This window comes from Anser anser (assembly GCF_964211835.1).
Source record: "Anser anser genome assembly, chromosome: 19".
NCBI classification, from domain to species: domain Eukaryota; kingdom Metazoa; phylum Chordata; class Aves; order Anseriformes; family Anatidae; genus Anser; species Anser anser.
The window spans coordinates 12,921,927-12,943,926 of NC_139740.1; the positions used below are offsets into that span (position 1 = coordinate 12,921,927).

At 48.1% G+C, this 22,000-nt stretch overlaps 1 protein-coding gene across 2 annotated transcripts in view; it reads left to right on the forward strand.

Annotated features, from left to right (window-relative positions):
* Positions 1–13,796, forward strand: part of MAP2K6 (mitogen-activated protein kinase kinase 6) — a 55,762-nt gene extending 41,966 nt beyond the window's left edge. Inside the window, exons 13-14 of one of the 2 annotated variants that reach the window (XR_014574094.1) lie at positions 8,077–9,580; positions 12,935–13,796. The gene's annotated coding sequence lies outside the window, so the exon portion shown is untranslated. The remainder of the gene's footprint in view (positions 1–8,076; positions 9,581–12,934) is intronic. The other variant, XM_083805736.1, reaches the window with a different exon arrangement.
* Positions 13,797–22,000: the final 8,204 nt, after the last annotated feature.

The following is a 22,000-nucleotide window of genomic DNA, read 5'->3' on the forward strand; positions in this document are numbered from 1 at the left end:
CATGCCTCAACACTACATGCTGAGTGCTTTCTTTTATGCTTTTTGCTCTTGCAGTGCTTGGGCCGTCTAATCCCTTTGTTTTAATGACATTACAATAGAACATGCAACAAATCACTTCACTTCCCTCTTGATTCTCCATGACTTTGTTCCTTTAAAAGTCATTTACGTCAGCCCAGAGCAAGTGTGAATCCTTATGACCAGTGTGAGTAAAAGCAGCGATCCGCGTGATCACCGCTGCGGAAGGTACTCACGGCTGGAGAGCCACGCGGAGGCTCTGCCTCTGCCTCTCTTGTAGCATGTGTGGACACAAAGCTTGGCTTGATCCAGGATTTTCTTAGAGAGAAGCCTGAGCTGGTGGCCTCAGTGCAGGGAGGAGAGCCAGGGACTCCTGCGTGCTTAAAAGCTGAAAACATGCTGGGTTGCAAGACAAAAATCAGGCTCTTTTCTCTTTCCTTTGATTGTGAGCTCTGTAAAGATGAAAAGGCTTTGGTCAATGCTCAAAATCTTGTTAGACTATAACATGAGCACAGGTTGGCCTGCGGCAGGCATGAACTGTGGGACATCAAGCCCTTCCTAACCACCATGCCCCCCGACCAGTCCTGGTGCTGAGCTGAAGCTGTTTTCCAAAAGGCTTTTTTGTTTCCGACAGCGCTGCGGGCAGCACGCAGGGTGTTAGATTGTCCTGAGTCAGGATATTTAAAGTGTGAAAGAAGCAGGTCTTATGCCATGGACCTGAAACAAACCAAAACACACCAGGGAGCAAAGAGGAGAGGAAAGCTGCCCGGAGCTCAGCACCGAGCCGTGGCCTGGACCAGCAGTGGGAATTAATTCCAGCACAGCGAGGCGTTCGCAGAGCAGCGAGGGCCTCTCTGCTCCTCTCTGCTCCTCTCTGCTCCTCTCTGCTCCTCTCTGCTCAGCCACAGCAGCAGCTGAGGGGCTGCAGGAGACATGCACGGCCCATCCTCATGGCAGGAAGAGGGAGACCACAGGGGCATGTTGTTCCGCTTTTTTCCCCTGACATGCAAATTCCTTACAGCTCCTGATGTGCCTGGAGCCTCCTGCATGTTTGAGGCCTTGCCTTGAACTGTGGCAAGCCTGAAAGCTACTTTTTGGGACCCTGCTGGTCCCTAAACTTGATGGAGGTATCGGAGGGCATTTGCTGGTTACTGTTTTTAAATGCCAGGTTCCTGCTGCTGCGGTGGGTGGAAGGCCCATCCTCTCTGGAGATTTTCTGGGTGTACAAAACTACACAGATATCCACGTACTGTATTTCTGCATTTTTCCTGCCGTTTGTTGGTCTTATTGGCAAGGAAGGAGGCATCTCTGACTTGTTGTGGAGGTGGGACCATCAGTTCTGGAGGCAGCTGGCCTCCCCTGTGCGGCGGGGAAGGCAGTTGATGGGTCAGAAGCGGATCTTAAAATATAAAGTTGAGCTCCTGCTTCTTTAGCAGCTGTGGAGGGAGGTGGTTGCGTGCCTGCTGGGTCAGCGTTAGGTGCACCTTGTGGCAGTGCCGTGCCCGGTTCCAAGGGCAGGAACACCAGCACTCCCAGCCTTAGCCAGGACTTCTCCGTGTTTGCAGGAAGCTAAGTATGTACCTGCACGTTTCCCTTCTTTCCTAGACATTTTGGAAGAGGAAATCCAGCTCGGCCAATGCAGCATTGCTTTAGTGGCTGGTCTGATGTAGTTCAGACAAGGTTCCCACCAGCTCCCTTGTTTAATAGACCTCTTTTTTATTAAAAACAAAACCCAAACTCCTCTCTCAGAAAAGCCAGCCAAGATGCTCTTTTTTTTTTTCTCTCTTCCATCTTGTTCCTCTTAGAGGAACTCTGGGAGCCTGTCTTGGTGCTTTCACTCTTTCACATGCCAAAGATTGCTACATCCCTCTTAGTTATGCTCCTGCCAAACCAGATCTTATAGTCTTGCCTCAAAAATCATCCACTTCCCTGCTCCTTGGGGTTCCTTTTGTTGCTGTTGCTTTTTCATTGAATTTCCTCATGTTTATTGACATGTCTATTGTTGAGCTTCCTGGACTCATGCGGCTCTCTTTTTCAGATACAGAGAAAGACAAATAGTTGCCTTCACTGGTCTGCTCCCGCTGTTGGGGAAATACTGCTAGCGATATGATTCCTGCAGATGGGGATGGGTCTCATTTAGAGCTAGGGTCATGGAGGGTGTAAACTGGCATTGCTCCATTGGCTTTGCTGGAAAAAGGCCAGTTTTGTCCAGCTGAGAATCTGTCCTTACTGTCTAAACAGTTATTACACACTAATAAAGATTAATGATTGTAAATCCCCGCGGATTATACATAAAATGGCAAGTTTTACTCATTAATCTTTATTGCCATATTATAGCTGTTTATGTTAGAGGACTCATCTCTCTCTGTTCTGAACATGCACTTAGGAGGAGGGGGCTGAGCTTGGGGCAGACGAAGGGTGGACATAACAGACCAGATGTCCATGTGTTTGACAGTCTGTGTCCTCTCCCCCAAGTTGGTTGTTTCCTTGAAAGCCTTTAACCAGCAGCAAAGGATGTATCACAGAGCTTTGTCTGTTTCTCTGGCCTCTGGCTGAGCTATAAAATCCAGATTGTTTCTGGTGAGAAGGGATCAGATCTCCTAATTAATATTTCAGCTCAGCCTTTACTGGAGCAGATGGATACTATGAAATTTGACGTGTGCTCTGGCAGGCCAGAGCTCTGCAGCACACTGACATTCACTCTCTGGACCGTGGCTGGAGGAGATGCTTTCTGTGCTGTATGCAGCTCTGTTGCAGGTTGAAAGAATGCAGCTCCTTCATGTAACCCCACGCCACAAAAGCAGTTGATTTTGTTCTTAAGGAGGGCAAGAAAAAAAAGCTCATTTTAGTCTCAGCCTTTATGTATTTGTAGGTGAGCATAGGCACAGCTAGGAGGTGGTGGCGCCGGTGGTCTGGACACAAAGGTTTGTGTGCTGTAGAAATGAAGAGGACTCTAAAGAGAGTGTAGTAAACTGCAAGGGTGGTTTTAATGGCATAGGGACAAAATAAGTCCTCTGCTAGGCAGCTGGTCTCAGTCCCCTCTGCCAAGGAAGGTCTGGAGGTGGTGGAGAAGAGTGAAGCAGACAGAGAGGAATGGATTTAGGGCATGGGTTTTGTCACCTGTCCCAGATTGCCACTGCGTCCCCACTTCTTGCAAGAAAAACAAAATTTAAAACTCAAAAGAAAATGGCTGGGAAAAACTGCAAGTGAATCAGTGCTTGTTGCCTGCTGCACAGCCTTGTGCACTGCTGCTTCCCCTACCAAGCTCGTCAGTGAGCTTCCTTGGACATAGATGATGGAAAAAGCTTGGGAAATGCCTCTGTAGCTGAGAAAGAAGAGGGTAAACATCCTAAGGTGGCTTGTAACTAACTGAAAAATGGGAACATCTAATTTACTGACCACAGGGGCAAGTGAATTCTGCAGGGAGCTATGCTGCGGGCAGCGCTGTTCCCAGGAACGACTGTGGCTCATGACATTTATTATACGGCCTCCTTTAGTGCACTCCTGGGTTGCTAGAAAGCTCTTAGCCTCCATCGACCCCTTACATCTCAGTCACCGTTATTTTTATCACTAAAATTTTGCATTTTAGTGTCTGGGATTTTACTAGCAGCCTTTTTTCTAGGCGGTTGGGCAGAGTGAAGGCAAGGGAAAGGGGCCTCCGGCCAGCTCTCGGCGGAGCGCTTTGGGAGAGGACGGCGCTGCCTGCCTCTTATCCAGCGCCTGCCTGCGGGAAGCCGCAGCCAGGGCCTAGCTACCCTGCGGGTATCCAGCCCAAGCGAGAGCTTCCCCGGGCTGTCGGATTGCTCTCTGACACGCTCTCATGCTTCGCTGCCATCCCATTAAAAATCCCTTCCTGGAAGCAGAGCAGCTCCGGGGTTGCAGCAGCCTCGCGGCACGGCGGCTCGCCCTTGCCGGCAGCCAGGCTGCGGGCCGGGCGGCGTTTCCTTCCTCGAAAGGCTCTTGGGTTTCTCTAAACGATGGGGCACGACTCCAGTGGCTGCGAAGTGCCGCGAGGATAAGCTGGGAAATGCTTGGAAGCGTCGTAAGTGCGCTGGAAATAGAGATGGAAATCTCAAAAGATCAGACGGCTTTCGGCAATTTCCAAAGCTGTGTGGTTTTAGCCAGACCTGAAAACCCTTCCTAGAAGTTTATTTCAGGGTATTTTGGTATGTTACTTTCGCTTTTGGGCCCAGCTAAATCCAGGAAGCTCAGAATAGTGTAATTTTAAAATAGAGGATAAACACACCCGCCCCAAGTATTGCTGAACCGATCAGGAAGGTTTGTGTTTGGTTTTTCATGCAGGGAGAATTCAGGCCAGCTCAGGGTTTATCCTAATTCATTTTCATTTTGCCCCAGATTTTTATTCTTTAAGCAAATAGGAGATCAGTCCATGGTGTTTCTGAAACGCCTTGACCCGTCACGCAAGGGTGCGAACCACGTTGTGCCAGAACGTGGATGGAGATAAGTGCTACGGCAAGAGGTGGCCAACTCTGAGAGATGGAAAGCAGTCTGGCAGCAAGTGTGCCCACAGCCTCCAAAAATGTAGAGAGAGAGATTTTCCCCAGGGTTGCGTGTGATGGAGGTATTGGGCTCTGTCACGTCTCCTTTTGCTGTCTGTTTCTCTAGTTAAGAGCTTTCAGCCGTCTCGGGGTGTCCAGGAACAATAGCTGAAAGTCTTCGGTATTTCTCAGCCCAGTTGTATGCTGGTTTTTTTTTTTTCTTTTTTTTTTTTTTTTTTTCCAGGAAGGGTACGGTGTGAAGAGTCAGAAAGGACCAGGTGTCCTTGATTTAGGCAGCCAGAGGGAAGAGATGTAGATTAAGTGCCTTGTAAGAGCCAGAAAGGTGTGTTTAAAGATAAATTACAGCCTCCACTGTAGCTGTTAAGTCAGGATCGAATTTTCACATCTACAGGTGCAGCTGCAGAGCTCCCCATCCACATTTTGCCCAGAGTTAGTCATGAGTCTTCCATAAATATCTGATAACACAGCCCATGCTGCGCGGTGGTCTTAACTGAAATCGGGGCTCTACAGGCAGAAAAAAGCCCAGTACAAAGTACAGTATCACCAAACCCAGGATATGGCTCCGAAATACCCCATAAATCTAGGTATGTAGTGCATTTCCAGAGCTCTGCCACCATTTCTCTTTCTCCATAATGGTGAATCAAGTGACTTGTGTTTGGTGACGGCTGTCACCGTGCCAGCGGGGCTGCTGGAAATCGGCACAACGTGCAAAACGGTGGGAATTTGGCATTTGTTTTTCAATAGCAATACACTGGGGGGAAGCTGCTACATGTAGCGTCTTGCAAACTGGGGATATGCTGGAGTAAAACTTGTCATTTCTCACAGAAAAAAAAAAAAAAAAGCTGCCTAAAAATGTCCAAAATCTTCAATTTAAGGAATGACAGTTTTATTCGTGAAGATCCATGTTTGGCATCAAAATATATGAAATTTCTAGAGTTTCTGTCTCTCTGCGTGTGAAATGTGCTTTCTTGCAATGGTGGGAAATATGTAACAAGGATATTTCTATGTACTTCCACTAAAAAAATAAAAAATAACTGAGCTGAATGGAAAAGCAACCACTTCCCAGTGGTCTGCTGGTGTTGAAGAGGACAAAGGCAAAGCAGCTGTGTTTTGAACACATTAAAAAGAGAAAACTTCCAACCTACTGTAATGCAAGTCTATTTTGTTTTATTTTATTTTATTTTATTTTATTTTATTTTATTTTATTTTATTTTATTTTATTTTATTTATTTTATTTTATTCTATTTTTTTGGTGTGTTTCTTTTTCTTCTTCTTTTTTTTTTTTTTTCAGTACCATCATTTATTTCATAACTGTGAAAGTCTCTGCTTTTCCTTACATGTGGAAAGCTGATTATTCTTTCTCATGTTCTTATTATTTATTATTTATCCATTCCTGGTACTGCCCAAGATGTGCTGAAGGTATCTCCCAGCCTGCCCTCGAGCTATATTGAATCACTCTCGTGTCTTCTGACAGCTGGGATAGTAAGTGTCAGTAGGTGGCTAATTATTATTTTAAATTATATATAGAGCAGTTCAGATTTTCTTTTAGTGACCCGGTTTGCTCTGGAATTGGAGATGGAGATAATGAAGCTTTTTTTTTTTTTTTAAATATTTTTTCCACTTATTCTTTAAATGTCTTGGGGTATTCTGAATAAGCCTACTCACTTTTTTGGTGTTGTTTTTAATAAGAAAAGCACCGGTCGGGTTGTAGTTGTTCCTTCAGGAGGGCATTGACTAGCATCAGGGTCAGTTTAGCTGCCATGCACGCTCAGTGCCGCGGCTTCGTTAACCAGCAGCGCACTGGAATTCCAGGAAAAGGATCGCTTTCCACCTGAGGAATAACACCTGGCTCGTGATGGCCTGGGTTTGTCCGAGCCTCATCAGAAAAAAGCCTGGAGTTTTGTGTTAGCCCTCGGGGCAGCGAGGCGCTGAGGCCTGCCTCTGGCCAAACACCTGCCCTGGTGAGGAGGCCGCGAGGCCTGCCCATGAGAGGCTGTGCTTGCTCTGTAGGAGACAAAATCCCGTATGTATGCCCTGCGTGAGTCTGTAAGGACTGGCATCTCGCAAATACGTGCTTTTTGTTCTTTTCCTCCCGTCCCCCTCTTCGCAAAGGTGCCTTGCTGCTCTGCTGCTTCCAAAGCCTCCCCGGCCTTGCTGTGGTGCATCTGTTTTCTAACAGCTTGCATTGGTTTTCTGGTTTGTTTTTTCTTCCCCCTATGTATAAGAAACGTTGGGTAGCAGAATGTGGAATTCATTAGAAGTTCATAAAGCAGGGACCTCAGAAGGATGTGGGTATAAATGCTTTTCAGGCATCTGAGGTGAACTTTAAATGGAGCTTTGGCCCTCATTTGCTTTCTGCTTTTCAAATACCATTTATGAGAAAGTGGAGCTGTCAAAGCCACGCATGAACTTTGCCTTCTTGCGAATAACTTGTCTCAAAGTAAATTGTCAAAATGCACCAGGAACTCGTCTCGAAGTAAATCCGGTAGCTCTCCAAGGCTGGAAGCGTGCGTGCGCTGGGGGTGTGTGTGTGTGCAGGGGTGGGTGCCGCGAGCAGCTGCCATTTTGGAGATTTAAAAAACACAATGCGAGTGTTTTCAAAAAGGGCAATGTAAAATATTTATTTCTTGGCAAAAACGCATCAGACCACATCTCCCATCCTTCTTTTAATTGCTTCATGTTTGTTTTTGTTGTCTAAGTCTTTGCTGGCCTGCTTCCTCCGCAGCGCTCGCTGCTGCTCGGCAGCCCGTCACCTCACACAACCCCTCTGGCTGCGAGGGAGTGCGTGGCACGGGGCAGCTCGCCGGAGCTCATGAGAATCAAAAGTGTCCCCATCCCAATGCCAGACCCCAAATCGTAGCTGTGGGTGAGGGTGGATGGGGATAGGAAGCTTTGAGTCCCCACACTTCTCGCCCTGGCTTGGCCAGCGCTGGCGAACACATGCTGGGGGTTTACTGAGCAGAAAGCAGGTGCTGTCGTCTTCGTGAGATCCCACCTGGGTTCTCCCCAGTGCCGAATGAGGTTTGCAGTCAGGCAAAACTGCACGTTGGAGGCAGGCAAAACTTCCCATGGGAGGCAGGCAGGCACTGCAGAGCCCCCGGGTGCCCCCATGCTCCAGAGCGCATCGGTGGTCCCCCGGCTGCTGGCCCCTACGGCTTCACGTCCGTGCTCTCTGAAGCACTTCTCCTAACCTGTGTTGTCTTCATTCATCTCAAAGCTGTTCCTCGTACTATGAAGATGATAAATAGTAGGAAACTGACAGTAGGACCATGTGCGTAACATTAGATAGGCTTTTATTTAATGTTGTTGTTTTAATGAGATGCTTTTAGGATCCGTGTTGTACTGGATTAAGGACATTGGTGGAACAATTGAACTGGTATTCTTTAACCCTGGCTGCCCCAGGACCTTTCCCTCTGCCCTCTTCATTTGAAAAAAAAAAAAATAAAGATTGGGAGAATATATTTAACTTGAAAAAAAAAAAAAGTACCCTGCTGGTGGAATAAGTTAATCTTCTTTACTACGCTTCAATTTTATTTCTCAGGATATCCAAAGGTTTATCACTGCTGCTGAGAGAAGGGGACAGTACACCTTTTGAAACTTCAACCACTGTAACCGTTTTCCAGATGTGTGTGTGCGCGCGTGTGTGTGTTAAACTCAGCACTGTGTGTGCGTGTGTTCTGCTGAATATTGTGTGCATCTAAGAAATGCTTCAAACAACTGCCTGGAAGTCAAAACCAACCACCTCTTTCCAGTCATATGTTTGCCGTGACTTTTCATAACCACACTTGAACTAGTGGTCTTGGATTAAATATTCAAAGAGCAGGGCATCTTTATAGCAATGCTATGTCAGTCAAATTAAGAAAAATGTACACAAAAATAAATAAATGAAATTTAAAAATAACATGCTGTCAGTCTACCTGCATTTACCACATGGAAGCACGACCCGGGACTGTGAAATAGTTGCTGGGAACACATTTTGTACAGCTTTTGCTATTCATATGGAAGATTTTTAAGGATCTTGTAACAGCTTATCGTACATTATTGAGAACTGAGGAATGCTCAAGCTGCTCTACAGAAACGATCGCCTTTCTGCCGTCGGTTTTTCTTTCTGCGCTTCGGCTAGCGCGGCTGGCGCGAGCAGACGCATCCACATCCCGTCCAGCCCACATCAAAGGCGTGAGCCCCGGCCCCCGCCGCGGCTCTGGCAGGGCGCTGGTGGGACCAGAGGAGCCGGCTTCCTGCCCCCCCAAAAAGCCTCTTTCCAGCCTGGACGGGGGGTGCAGTGGGTTGTGAGCGGACACGGCCTCTGCGGGTGCAGGTCTCGGGGCTGGGCTGACACCAGCGTGAGCTGCTGGGGCTGGGGACCTGGGGGCTCGCTCGTGCCCGTGGGCAGCGCCTTGCACCAGTGCTGGAGTGGGTGGGGGGGGCTCAGCAAAATCAGCCCTGGCGCTTTGCTCTGTCTTCACCATGTCCTGCATCCGGCCCTGTTATCTGCAATTAAGCCTCTTGTTTCTTTAAAGGTTAACTATGCATTTGTCATGATGCAGAGCCAATTTTCACCCTTAATTTATTAGTCGAAGTCAAATAGCATTTTGCTTGAGTAAAGCATGCTGGTCTGGATCGTACTGAAATATGAACAGCTATTTCCCTCTTTTTCATGTAAATAAAATGATGCTTCCATTTATATAAGAATTGCTGAAAACAATATATCAGCTCCCTCTGCTGACCCTGCAGTCCCAGTTAAGGCAAAAGCACTGGTTGCAGAGCTGGTGCGCTAAGGAACGAACTAAATAAAAATAGCCTACTTAATATGATCACCCTTAAGGGCACAGGAAAGGGATCGATGTTTATTGCATAGCAGAAAGCACAGTGTCCTGGGTTGAACATGTTCAGATTGCAGGGGAACGTTACCCAGCATCGGGGATGAGAATGCCAGTGACATGAAGATTGCCATAAAAACGTCTGAAGAGAAGAGCTACAAGAGGCACATAACCATTTCTGGGAATCCTAAGTAAAACAGCTGCTGAAGTTTCATCCATGCTGTGGTATGTGTGTGTGGATGCGTGTTCCATTTAAAAGAAATTAAGAGCCCTACTTCTATTTTATCAAATCAAATTACCCTTGTATGTTCAGAATATTTATGCATCAGTACTTTTTTTTTTTTTTTATTAGAACTTTATCTCACTGTAATCAATTCCAAATACAAAACTATTTTTATCGCTGAAATGCAGCGGTAATTTATAAGATGTAGACGGAACGCACACAAGATGCCAAAAGCAATTTTATGGAGCCTCTTTTGTTGTCATCTACAATGCATCAGCTCTTGCCTTCAGCCTCCCATCAATTTTAAAAGCCCCAAGATGAAAAAATAAAAAAATAAAAAAGAGTAAGTGTACTGAAGCAGCTGCCAGCCCCTAAAATAGTCTGGAGATACGTGTGCACCTTTGGGATAGCGTTTGATTGAGCACGGCACAGTAATGTAAGCCGGACTGAGCTTTGTAATACAATTATTTTAGTTGGCAAAATGGCATATTTTGTTCCCTCTGCGTCCCTTTCTACTACACGGTATCTCATGCATGTTCAGAAAAAGAAATTGTGAAATAAGGTCCTGCATTGTCACAGCTAACGTCACACTGAAATGAGGAGGAGTGAAAGCTGAGGGTCCGCAGCTGAACAGGAGCTCCAGCCCTGGACAAGACAGTACTTAATCATGTGTCTATGCTGAAACATGCCTTGAAATGGTCTCTCTTTGGTCTGCTTTCCTGAAGGGAGGAATCTGAGTTGCTCACGCTGTACATGACTGGTAGGTCAACTGTGAGCCCTTGTAGGGATGGCACTGGGTTCTCAGCAGTTGCTGGCAAATATCTGTACAGTTTCGTGGATACATTTCTCTTCATGTGGCACAAGAGTGATCAATCATCTGGCGCAGCAAGTGGCACTTGGGGAGACACATCCCTGTCCCTGTGGAAAGTACCTCGGCCCCTGGATGCTCCCTCATTTTGGTTGTACTCAGTGCTTGCTGGAAGTGGACAGAGACGATAAGAAAAAAACAAATGTTGAGGTATAAACAGTTTGTAGTCATGAGAGATGGCAAAATTGAAGAGACATGTTTCACAACTCCACTTGCTAAAGATAGCCTTGAGTATCTAGAATCCAGTTGTGAATCCTGACTTTTGCTGGGAAACACTTTGGCCTGACAAATGGCATCTCCCTAACATTCCTCCACAGTGACCATCATGCAGAACTGTGGACCAAAGATCCAAAGATCAGGAGAACCCGCAGGATTTTTTCTGTACACGGTGCTCTTCAAACACAGGTCTTGCTCTGCAGGTTGGCTCCTCTGCCACTTCATTTCCTTGGGCCTGTGACAAGGCATGGGAAATTTGGCGACTGGGTTTAATAAAAGGGGCATGGAAAAAAGAGTATTTGAGGTGACACACACTTGTTCTTGGCATGAGCTGCTCTGCCATCTTCTCTGTATCATGAAAAACGTGCTCATAGCTGGCACAGGCAGAGCAGCGCAGTGTTCCCGCCTCCTCCGTCTTCTCTTTTCTCCCCACATTTGGGATCCCTTCTGGGCATGCAGCAGTATTTACTTCCAAAATGCAAATATGGTGAATGAAGCCCTTTGCTTCGAGCCCCCCAGGAGCGCCCGCAGCAGCAGCAGTGTCCGTTCTTGGCCGTGAGCTGTCTCTGAGCTGGCCGATGCAGCCATCTGCTCTCTGGAACTGCCCTGGCGTTCCCTGCTATAAAGCCAGTATTTTACCACTCCAGCACACTTCTGGTTACAGGTCTGGTGCTCAGGCCCTCTGGTGCTGGAGTGTGTGTGGGATGATGCTGAAAACAAAAGTATGGCAGAGTTTCATGAGAGTATCTTGCATCTAGAGGTGGTGCTGCTTACTGATGTTAAAGATATGGACATAGCAGTCCAGGTTTGATCTGCTTGCCAAATCCTAGTAATGTTATGAGAGGAATAGACAAATCGGAAGTATTTCTAGTCATAAAAAGCATGCCATTTTAATACCCAATGATTGGGTATTATATATTTATAATATAATATATTCATGTTAGTACATCTATTTCAATATACTCCTAATAGCTATAGATGTTAAAAATGAATGTAAGAACGTTACAGAGTGCTTACAAATTACTAACAGCAAACCTTACTAAGACACCTTTCTTGTTTGCATACCACTTTCACATTAGAGTGCTTTTGGGAAATAATAATAATAATAATGATGATAATAATAAATCCCTCTTGAAGGTATCATTACTAAAGCAGTTTGCACGCAGATCACTTCAGGCTTCAGCACTGGGACTCTGCTAGGTTAGGAAACGAAGGCCAAGATTTGTTGATTGAGATCAGATGGCTGGTGGCGAGAAGGAATCTAGATGACTTAACTGGAGGGATTAAACTCGAGTCTTTTGGCTTCCATTTGGCTGTTTTATAAACTCCACCGCTGGGCCAGCTAGCTGGGCCGCGTTCCCCTCGTCGCGTATGTGTGATGTTAGCGCGGCGGTTTGGAGCATCAGCCAGTCAATCGGTGTCAGCAGTCCAGACGTCCTGGGTGAGAAAGGGAAAGGCAGGACAACGGAAAGCTAAAATTAGTCCCTGAAGCGCCCGTCCATGCACCTCCGGCCTGCCCTCCCACTGCTGCTGGCTGCAGGGAGCGGGGCCAGCGCTCGCCAGGCCAGGGGGTGGCGGCTGCCAGGGGCACCCCCGCTGCCAGGGCTTCTCCGTGCCGAGGGCCGAGGGCTGAGGGCCCTGGGCTGCGGGCTGAGGGCTATGGGCCATGGGCTGAGGGCCCTGGGCTGTGGGCCGAGGGCTGTGGGCTGAGGCCTGAGGGCTGTGGGCCATGGGCCTGGTGAGCACAGCCCCTGGGGAGCCTCCCTCATGAGGCACAGCCCCGCGGGGGCAGACGCCGCTCGCTTTCTCCGTTCCTTCTGGGCCCTAACCTTTCGCTTTACAATGCTGATTGAAACCAAGAGTGGAAAGAAAAAGTCAGCCCCGCTCTCTGTTTTCCTTCCCCTCCCTTCCATTATCTTCTTGCTTTTCCATCCATCCTCATTTCACATGCCTCTCAGATTGCGTCCCCCTGGTTTTCCAGTTATTTATTGACCCAGACCTAATTCCTTATTTCCAGAAATGTGTCATGAAGCCTGCCTTTGAGTCATTTGCTTTTTGCTTTCCAGGCTCACCTCTTTGACCACGTTTTCCTGTAAGAGATAAGGATATGGGGTTTGTGGAGTAATCGCAGCAGGATGCCTGGGTTTCATTCATAGATCTGTTGCCACCGGCCCGTTATGGAAAATTAGGAGAGTTATTTCACCTTTCAGTGCCTCACCTCGGTGTCACCATCTGTAAAACAAGGCTAATAATTGTTATCTCTTCCTTGCAGGAGAACTGGGGAGCTTCGCTAATGACCATCTGCTAAATGTTCTCAGAGCCTCACATGAACATTTCTACTGAAGTGCAAATTATTATTAGAAACCAGGGATTGTTACTGGATTGATATCAAATCATTGTCGACAGCTTCTCTGCAGGGAAAACTTAGGCGCAGCCAACAAGAACAAGCTGCATGTTTTGAAGTTGTGCAGTTGATTATATTGGCTTTCATCTTCTGGTAAGAGGATCCTCTGCCATCTGAACTCTCTGATCTCTGGGAACACAATTCATCCAATCAAGCTGGAGGAAAATAAACCTCCTCAGACAAAAAATAAAGTATCCACCTGAGATCATATGAAGATGGAAGATGTCAATTAATTCCCTGCCCCCCCTCCTTAACTCTTGTAAACCCAGGATTCTTCTGGCCCACCAGGCTATGCTTAAGAGAACGGCCTAATGCATCCATTGTACAGGCTCGGCATTGCGAAGAGCCTCGCGGGTCTGCCTGGCCTACACTGTAATTGAAAACATGCAAATATTTTATAGTGAAATTGGTGCCACTGAAGACTTGTATGGACTGTCAGAGGGATACTTGTTGGTCTCAGGGTAGCACACAGAGACCTGAGGTGCCAGGACGGTTTTTGGCCATGGTTCCTTCCTGGGGGGAGCTAGCCAGGCTGACCCAATGCAATTCCTCCCCAGGTCAACCTCAAGCTGCCCCCCAGCACTGAGACCTGGTGGATTTGGCTGCAGACTGAACCTTGTTTAGTACCACACATATAGACAGAAGCCACCACTGGGCCATCGGTGGTGTGTGTCCCCTGCGCCCAGGACCTGAGCAAGTGCCACTGATGCCCTCACAGAGAACCACAGCCTTGCCTCCCCTCCTTTTCAAGTATGGGCTCATCTGTTGTATTTCCCCTGAGCTGGAAAATGAGAGGGAGGATTGCTGGAGGCTGCAACCCATTACTGGGTATTCAATAGCAGCACTGTCAATAGGGACAAACAGTGGAGATGGGGCTGGAAATGGGGATAATTACTAAGGCTGTGTTGTGAGGTCCAGAGAGCTCAGACCTCCTACGGCACTAAAGCCAATAATATTTAACAGGTGAGGTGTAGCAAGGCCTGAGACTTCCCCTCCGATACCATCACATGCCATTATTGTCACTGTCTTAGTTTGCTGGGCTTAAGTAAAACAAAAGTGTTTTAGTGATGCTGTTACTATCCAACATCAGCAGTTCTGTACGCACAAAACTTTTCCGAAATGATGCTGTGAGGGCTTGCGGTGAAGAAAATCAGCAAGATGGAGCTTTTGGGAACTGCAAGGTGACAATAAATAGCATTGGTGCCAACATCTGTAGTGCATGGAGGACTCTGGGGACAAGACGCGGTTCTCCTGCGCACTGCTGAGGTGCAGCGCAGAGCATGTTAAAAATGGAAAAATACCGCAGTAATTTTTTAATTAAAAAAGGATAACAACATCTTGTGTTAAACTTTTAAAAAGCAATCCTCTACAGTTAAAAATATACCTGTAAAATAATATGTGCCTTTTGGCTATTTCCTATAATGTGTAACTTTGGTCACATGGCTCTCATTAAGACACCAGAAAATGTCATAAACTAGCATTTATAAGCTCAACGTAGGAAATTTCTGTATTTTTATTTTGAATTTATAATCCTGGTCCAAGATTTGCTGAAAGATATGAAACTTTATTTGAGGTTTTGGAAATGGAATGAATTCTGAGCAAAAGAGTCTTCCTTTTGTAAAAACTCCCATCTGCTCGAATTTTGACATTTTCTTCAAGCAAATATAATTTATTTATTTATTTATTTTATTCCTACAAAAATGCAAATATTAAAAAAAAAAAATCTGGCTGAGAGCTCAGTCGCTAATACATAAAAAATGCAACGTTATGAAATATTAACGGTTTAAGATAAAACGACTTCAGCCGCCTGGTAGCAGAAACTCGCGCTCTCCGCCTGGCTCTGCAGAGCAGAGTTCCCCTGGCTTTCACACTGCTGTGTGTGAGAAGAGAGGAAGTTTCGCTCTGAAAATTGACGAGAAAATTAGGGAAGACGTTAACCACATCTTTTTAATGCCGAGGTCTGAACAACAGTGCCCACGGAAGTTAATAATTCATCCTGCCCAAGCAGACGGGAGCTCCCCTGTTTCCTCTGAGAGCTCCCATCTCTTTCCAGCTCTCGGCAGGACGATGGTCGAGCTCTAAAATTCGAAAACAAGTGGACTAATTATACAGTGATGAGGCCAGACAAGCTGATGCCCTTCACTCCGAGACATCTGGGTGACCTGAGGCAAGCACAGAAGCGAGCTCCGGGGCTCGGTGCCGAGCGCGGCTCTTTCCCAAGCAGGCTGCAGGTGGCAATGCACGGATGTGCGAGCCCCGGAGCTCGCCCACAGCTCAGAGTGGAGGCTGTCGCTCTCGAAGAAGAAACACATCAGGAGGGAAATACGATAAGCATAATTGCAGGGAAGGGTTTAGAAGATCAGACAGGTTTCCTTTCGGTGGGACGGGCTCATTTCTGAAGGCGGCTGCTGCGAGTTCGTTGCTTCCCCCCCAGCCCGTGCGCCGCTGCTCTTCATGGTGCAGCATCCCCCGAGGTGGGCGAAGCTCAGCGGCACGTCAGGGAACATCATAGGGGTAGAAAGGATGAAATGAGGCGTCTGTAATTCTCCTTCCCTGGACTCGTTGTTGTGCCGTTCTCCTGGGAGCAAGAACGCAGACTTGCAGCTCTCCTTTCTTCCTTAAGGAGGATTAATTTCTGATTTATTGCATCCCTAAGTGCATTCCAGTGCCCTAGAAGAGTCACTGTAGGGAGTCGCTGTGGAGTCCCTACAGTGTCCATCTAGCAATTTCCTTCTCTAGGTGTTGTAGCCAGGTTTGATCATAACTAAAAGCATTTTAAAGTTTCTTTTCTGTGTGGGTATTTATTTTTTTTGCAGTGCATTTAGTACAGGGAGGTGGACGGTCACTGGAAGAGGCAGCCTGGCAGAACAGATATCATTGCTGGGACGGTGGCAGGGAGATCGCTGCCCTGAGCCACAGGGACTTGGGTTCACATCTCCAGGCTCAGGACCATGGGCTGCCCTCTCCATCAGCACCAGCCTTGCTGTGGGGTGTAGGATTCGTGCATTCTGGGCAGGAATCTTCGATCCCTGTTAAGTTCCTCCTCTGGAAAATGGCCCTTATTTGCTATGCTGCCTGAACAGGACTATTATGAAACGGTCACAGAGAGTGACTGCTTTAAAACTGTATCGCAGAGTGCTCGCTGTGCTCCTCTCAGCTCACGTAAGAGCAGGGACATCAGCCCTGAGTGATGCCACCGCTAACCCACTGAACGGAGCACATGCGAGAGCCAACCTGGCAAGGCACCTCCCGGCAGGAAAGAAATCCCTGTTTTAATGAAAAAGCATTGGTGTTTTGATCCAACCACCCTTGACAAAGCTTTACTTGAATCAAAGGAGCTGCGCTGGGGCTGTTTGTGTCCCAGACTGCCTGGAGGTGCTATGGCACTGTGATTACCGTGCCACGTACGTGGCTGCTTGTGTTACCTCCCTGTCTCCTGTCCCATCCTGTCCCATCCATCCTGTCCCGTCCCCTTCCACCCCCTCCTGTCCCGTCCCAGCCAGCGACTCCGCCACGAGCAGGGCAAAAGGGCAAATGCAGCAATACCTTTGGCTTATCAGTGACAGGACAAATTGATACCAGACTTTTAGGAGGGTGGGGAAACGTCTCTCCATAAAAAGAATCTAAATTTACCATCGTGTTAACAATTCTGTAAGACTTTTTGGCAACTCCTAATGGAAATTTCAGGAGCAGATGGAAATATTTGGAAACATATAGAACACATGAGCCTGCAACATCCATTTTTATTTTCTCATTGGGAGTGTGGAATGGTTTCATGTTGCCTTTAAATATTTTTTTTTCTTTCTGTCTTCTGGATACTAAGAAAAGCAAGACGGGAAGAAGGCAATGGCTAAAGGCAGGAGGGGTTTTGGGGTATTGCTCACTTGATTCCCCTGTGTGGTCTGTGAGGGGATTCAGGAGAAAGAGGCACCGGTGTGAGGTTCCTGGCTCCCAGATATTTTGGAAGCTGGCAGGGATGGGAGGGCACCTGCTGGCCTGCCCAGCGAGCTCCAGTGGGTCAGTTAAACTTTTTCTGTGTAAATTAAAGTGGGTAACCTGTATCTATCTCCGTGTGAGGTTTAATAAATGAGTGGGGTTTCTTCGGTGGAAGATAATGTCAAAGGGTGCAAAATGGCTCCTGGTCCTCCCAATGGCAAATGCCCAGCTCACAGCCTCCCGGAGAGGCGAAGGCAGGCTCCGTAGTAAGGCGCTGGCTGTGTGGCACAGAAGAGATGCTCAAATCCACAGAGGACACTGAAAAGGTGGGTCGGACATTTCCAACCCCCATTGTCCCCAGAACAAGGAAAGTTTTTGCTTTTTTAGGTCCTGTAAACTATTATGGAACGTGAAACTGTGCAGGAGGGCAAGAATCAAGAGCAGGAATAGACACTCATACACAAAAGCTGGGATTAAAAATAATAGCTATCAGTTACCAAGTTTCTGGACCACTGCTGATCAGTAATGATCAGGAATGAGTGAATATGCTGTATTTTTCCATCTCCCCGATGGCTTAGCACGGCGAGGGCCAACGTGGGGGCTTTGCTGTTCTGCTCCGGGAGAGCAGAGGCTGCGCGTTTTCATGTGGGGAGCTCATCTGGAAACTGAGGCATTCTCCAAGGTGTTTACGTTGTCCCGCTTCCACCGGATCTCAGCAGCTCTTGGAATATCCATACCCAAAGCCTTTAATTAGAAGGGAGACTTCAGGGCCTGGTGGTTGCAATATTTATTGTGCTTGGAAGGGGTCTGCCCTTCTATTATAGCAGCAGCGAGGCAACGCGGAGCCAGCAGCAGTTATGACAGTTATCGCATCCATGGCTAGATGTGCTTCGCGACGGGAGGAGCGCGTGCTTTGGAAAAGGAGCACACATTCCCTCGGGGCACAGGGACATGACCTGGGTGACGACAGAGTGACTTCTCTTGCAACCACCCGAGCAGCTAGCAGAGAAAAGCGGGTCCCGAATCCTTCACCGACCCCATCAGTTGTCAGCAGCATTTACAGCACCTTCATTGGCGCTGCGCTGGATCAAGCTACGGCCGTTTTAGGAACTGCTGCCCTTTCTGATGGGCGCTGCCGTCATCTCCTGAACACCAGGGAGGGGGGAACCTGACGTTTAACACGGGGACTGAGTGTGGCAGTGCTTCATCTTCCAGCAGAAGAACAACGGGGAGCAATCTTTCTCCATAGTGGGATTCATGCAAGGGGAGTTGGGAGTTGCCCAGACCTGCAGAAGTCGCTCAGCTCCTAAATCCTCTTTGCTGTGTCTCTTGGTTGTGATTCCCATGGCAAGGTGAGCTTGGCTGGATTGCTTTGCAGACCCCTGCCCAGGAGGCATTGCTGGCACAGCGCAGGTTTGCTCCGGGCACCTTCCCTTTGCTGCAGCATCACCTCCCCGTAAATGCTCCCTCCTGTGCCTTGTAGAATATGAAGAAAGCAATTCCAGTGATGAACCGTGGGCTCTTCCTTCTTAATTGCAGTGTGATCCCATGTGTGACATGGAAGCTGTTACGATAATTCCTTTTTTATTGACTAGTAGTGAATAATTATATTATAATCCCTCTGTCCATGATAAATATGCAAAACACACTCACAACTACTCCGAGGCAGGTTTAAACCACATGCGCACACAGATGCCGGGTACTTCCAGTCATCCTGAATCACAAGAACAAACAAACAAACAAAAAAAATCCAACAAAGTTGGCTTTATTTAAAGCAAACAGCAAATATCAAAACTCAGCAGCTGAAAATAAAAAGGTTCTATGGTTTTAAAAATACACAAAAAATCTCTGTTCTGCCTGCAGCCCACTGCTCATCTCCAAAACGGTTGAAATGAAACCACCTGAAGATACCTCTGAAGACAAGCCAGATTTATTTTATTCACAATACGGGCACCCAGGTAGAGCATTAATAATGAGAAGCAGTTGGGCTTTTAAAAGTCAATCAGTTTCAGTCAGCTGAGGAAGGAGTGTTATTCCTAAGAGAGACAAACGCCTTTGCCTGTACCTGTGGTTCATGTGCTGACGATGACACAATGAGCAATTCAAATAAATCAAATCACACCTTTTGGTTTGGTGCAACTCTATCAAACTGGAGCAGCCCATCCCCATTCCTGCCAAAACCCAGTGGTTTAAGTTTTCCCAGATTTCCATTTTTTTGAAGAAAGCGCCAAAGAGCACCAAGAGCAGCAATGGATGATGAGATCTTGGAATCGTCCCAAGCTGCCCAGAAAATGGCATAAAAATGAATGACTGTGTTATCCATCCCTGCAGAAGGAAGGTCGCAGCTCCCTTTCCAGCAACTTCCAGCAGGAATGGCCGTGCTGGCAGAGAACAAAACCTTTTTGCCCAGCTGCTGCTCACAGGGGGTGTCGGGAGGATGCTCCTGAGATGCTCCTGGGCCGCCAGTGCCATCGCCTGCCTGGCTGCTCGCAGCGATGGGAGGGAGCAGTGCTCTCAGCGGTCCTGACCGCGACTCGCGAGGACCCCGCGCCAGCTTTCCCCAGCTGTTAAAAATTAGCACACCGACATCAAGGGCGCTCTGCCGACTCACCCCAGTCACTGACCCGGCCCCAGCAGCCCGCTTTTTTGTTTGTGGAAAATCCGTGAGTGGATTAAAATTTCCCTAAATTTCTCGGCTTGTTCCGTAAACCCCCTTCATTGATGGATTTATCTCTGTTTATCCGGGGATGGGCTGAATCTGCTCCACTCTCAGGGCTGCTGCCCACCCGTGACCGGTCCCAGGCGACCCGGGGATTTTTCTTTTCCTCGGTCTGGTGGATGCTCGAGTGCTTTTCTCGCAAACACCAACTGGTGCAAAGGGAAAGTCCAGCTTCGCCTGCCCTCCCTGGTGCGAGGACTCTGGAGAGGGATGATTACGGCTACTGCTAATTCGTGTAAAGATCTACATGAATAACTGTGGAAAATATTTTGCGTCGCTCAGCCCCAGCTATAACATGATTAAATACGTCTTAGTCTAAAATTATAGGCCCTTAAATACCTTGCATACCGCTCACAGCTGGTATATCTAAATTTAGGGATTTCAGCCGCTGTGAACGGTGTCCCAGCAGCACGCACTATTGTCTGAGGGGACGCGGCCGTGGTGGGGACACTCGGGTCAATCTGTTGCAGGGGCGGATGGCATTGACTCTCCAAAGTGACTTCAGGAAATGTTCTGGCCACTTGTACGCTCCATCGCAGAGTGGGAGTCGCACTGCCGGGCGTGTGCTGGGTGCACGGGTGCTGTAGGGATGTGATGGTGCAGGGATGTGACGCATGGGGTTGGGATGCATGGGGACGTGATGCACGGGGATGCAATCTGCGGGGATGCAATTTGTGAGGCTGTGGCTCCCTCCCGCCCTACCCTGGAACCCCGGGCAAGGAAAGGGCTCTTTTCAACTTATTTCCCAGTTGGACTTTATTTTTCTTTCCACCACCTCTTGACCCTGGACGTGGAAATAAGGGGCTGGCATCCACAGAGCTGAGAAAGTTCTCAGCATCTTCTTTCCTTCCTGCAGACATCAAAAGGGGATTGTAGCCTCGATCATGTTTTGCATCACGGCAGTTTTTTGATCCTTTAAAAGACATAAATCTTCTTCCTCTTTCTTTCTCTGTTCGGGTGTCAATCCCTTCCTGTGTTCGGAAGTTTCTCAGGAGAAAACGTAAGCGGGTTTATTGGCTGATTTTCTGTCTACAGCCTCGCACCCAGGTGATCTGTATCACTAGTTATCTTTGTGGCATTTGGAAAGGACTGGACGCAGGAGGGGGGGGGGGGGGCTGTACGTCCAGTGAGGGTCCTGGTTCGGGAAACCCACCCCAAGACATTCCCTCGGTGAGCGTCCCTGGGGTGGGTGGGGGGCTTTTCTGTGGCCTGGGAGCAGGACCGTGGGCACCATGGGGTATAAAGGACTGAGATCTCCAGCCTGTACCTCAGCTGGGGACTCCCATCCCAAAGGGTTTACTCGGTCCCCTACGTGGCCCGGGTGTCTCGTTCGGAGCTGCCTTCACCGCGGAGGCAGGAGGCAGCAGGGGGAGGCTGGAAGTTGATGGAAAGGCGAAGTACAAAGAAAGGAGCGAGCAGAGTTGGATCTGAAAATATCAGAGTGCTTCCTAGCACTGACCCGTCGTGTGCAGAAATGAGCATCTCGTTCATCACCCTGCTGCTCTCCCTCAGCATCCTGCAGCTCAACAAGCCCTCAACATCCCCTCAACCTGCGGGGATGCTCGCCCTCCACATCCCCGCTGGCTACACGAGGCAGGTATCGATGGGTTTGGCTGCAGAAGGCTGTGGAAAAATAAATCGATTGCACAGAGGATTTTCTTTTCTCCCGAGTGCCTGCCTGCGAACCGCTGACCACCTCGAGCTGGTAATGGCCACCATCTCCATCCTCAGCAGGACCTGAGCGTGGCCGTGCTGTGTGCGCGTGCCGGCAGCAGCTGTGCGAGGAGGGGGCTTGGTGGCTGCAGCCATCCCACCAGCACCACCAGCACCACCAGCACCACCAGCACCACCAGCACCACCAGAACCCTGCCCCAGCTGAATTCGGCACCCAGCGCAACGCCCGCTGGGCAGTTTGTAATAAAGCACGGTCAGTTGAATGCAGAAATGTCGGTGATTTACTACCAGGACTGTGAAAAAGGAAAAAAAAATAAATAAAAAAATGTGGGACTGGGGGAGGGGGGGGGAAGGTCATTCCAGTTTCTTCCTGCTTACACCCCTGCAGCTTTCGGATACAGGATATCGCTGAATGGCAACCTCCACGCTGCATTTATTTTTAAGCCACTGATAGCTTTCGAAGTGACCTCGCGGTACATGACCAACATCAGCCAAGAAGCTGTTTTTTTCCGGCCCTTCGACGTCAGATTGCTTCCTTTGACACCTCTGAGAGCCAAAAAATGGGAAGCATTCTCTTCCCAAGGTGACTTTATTTTTTTCCCCTG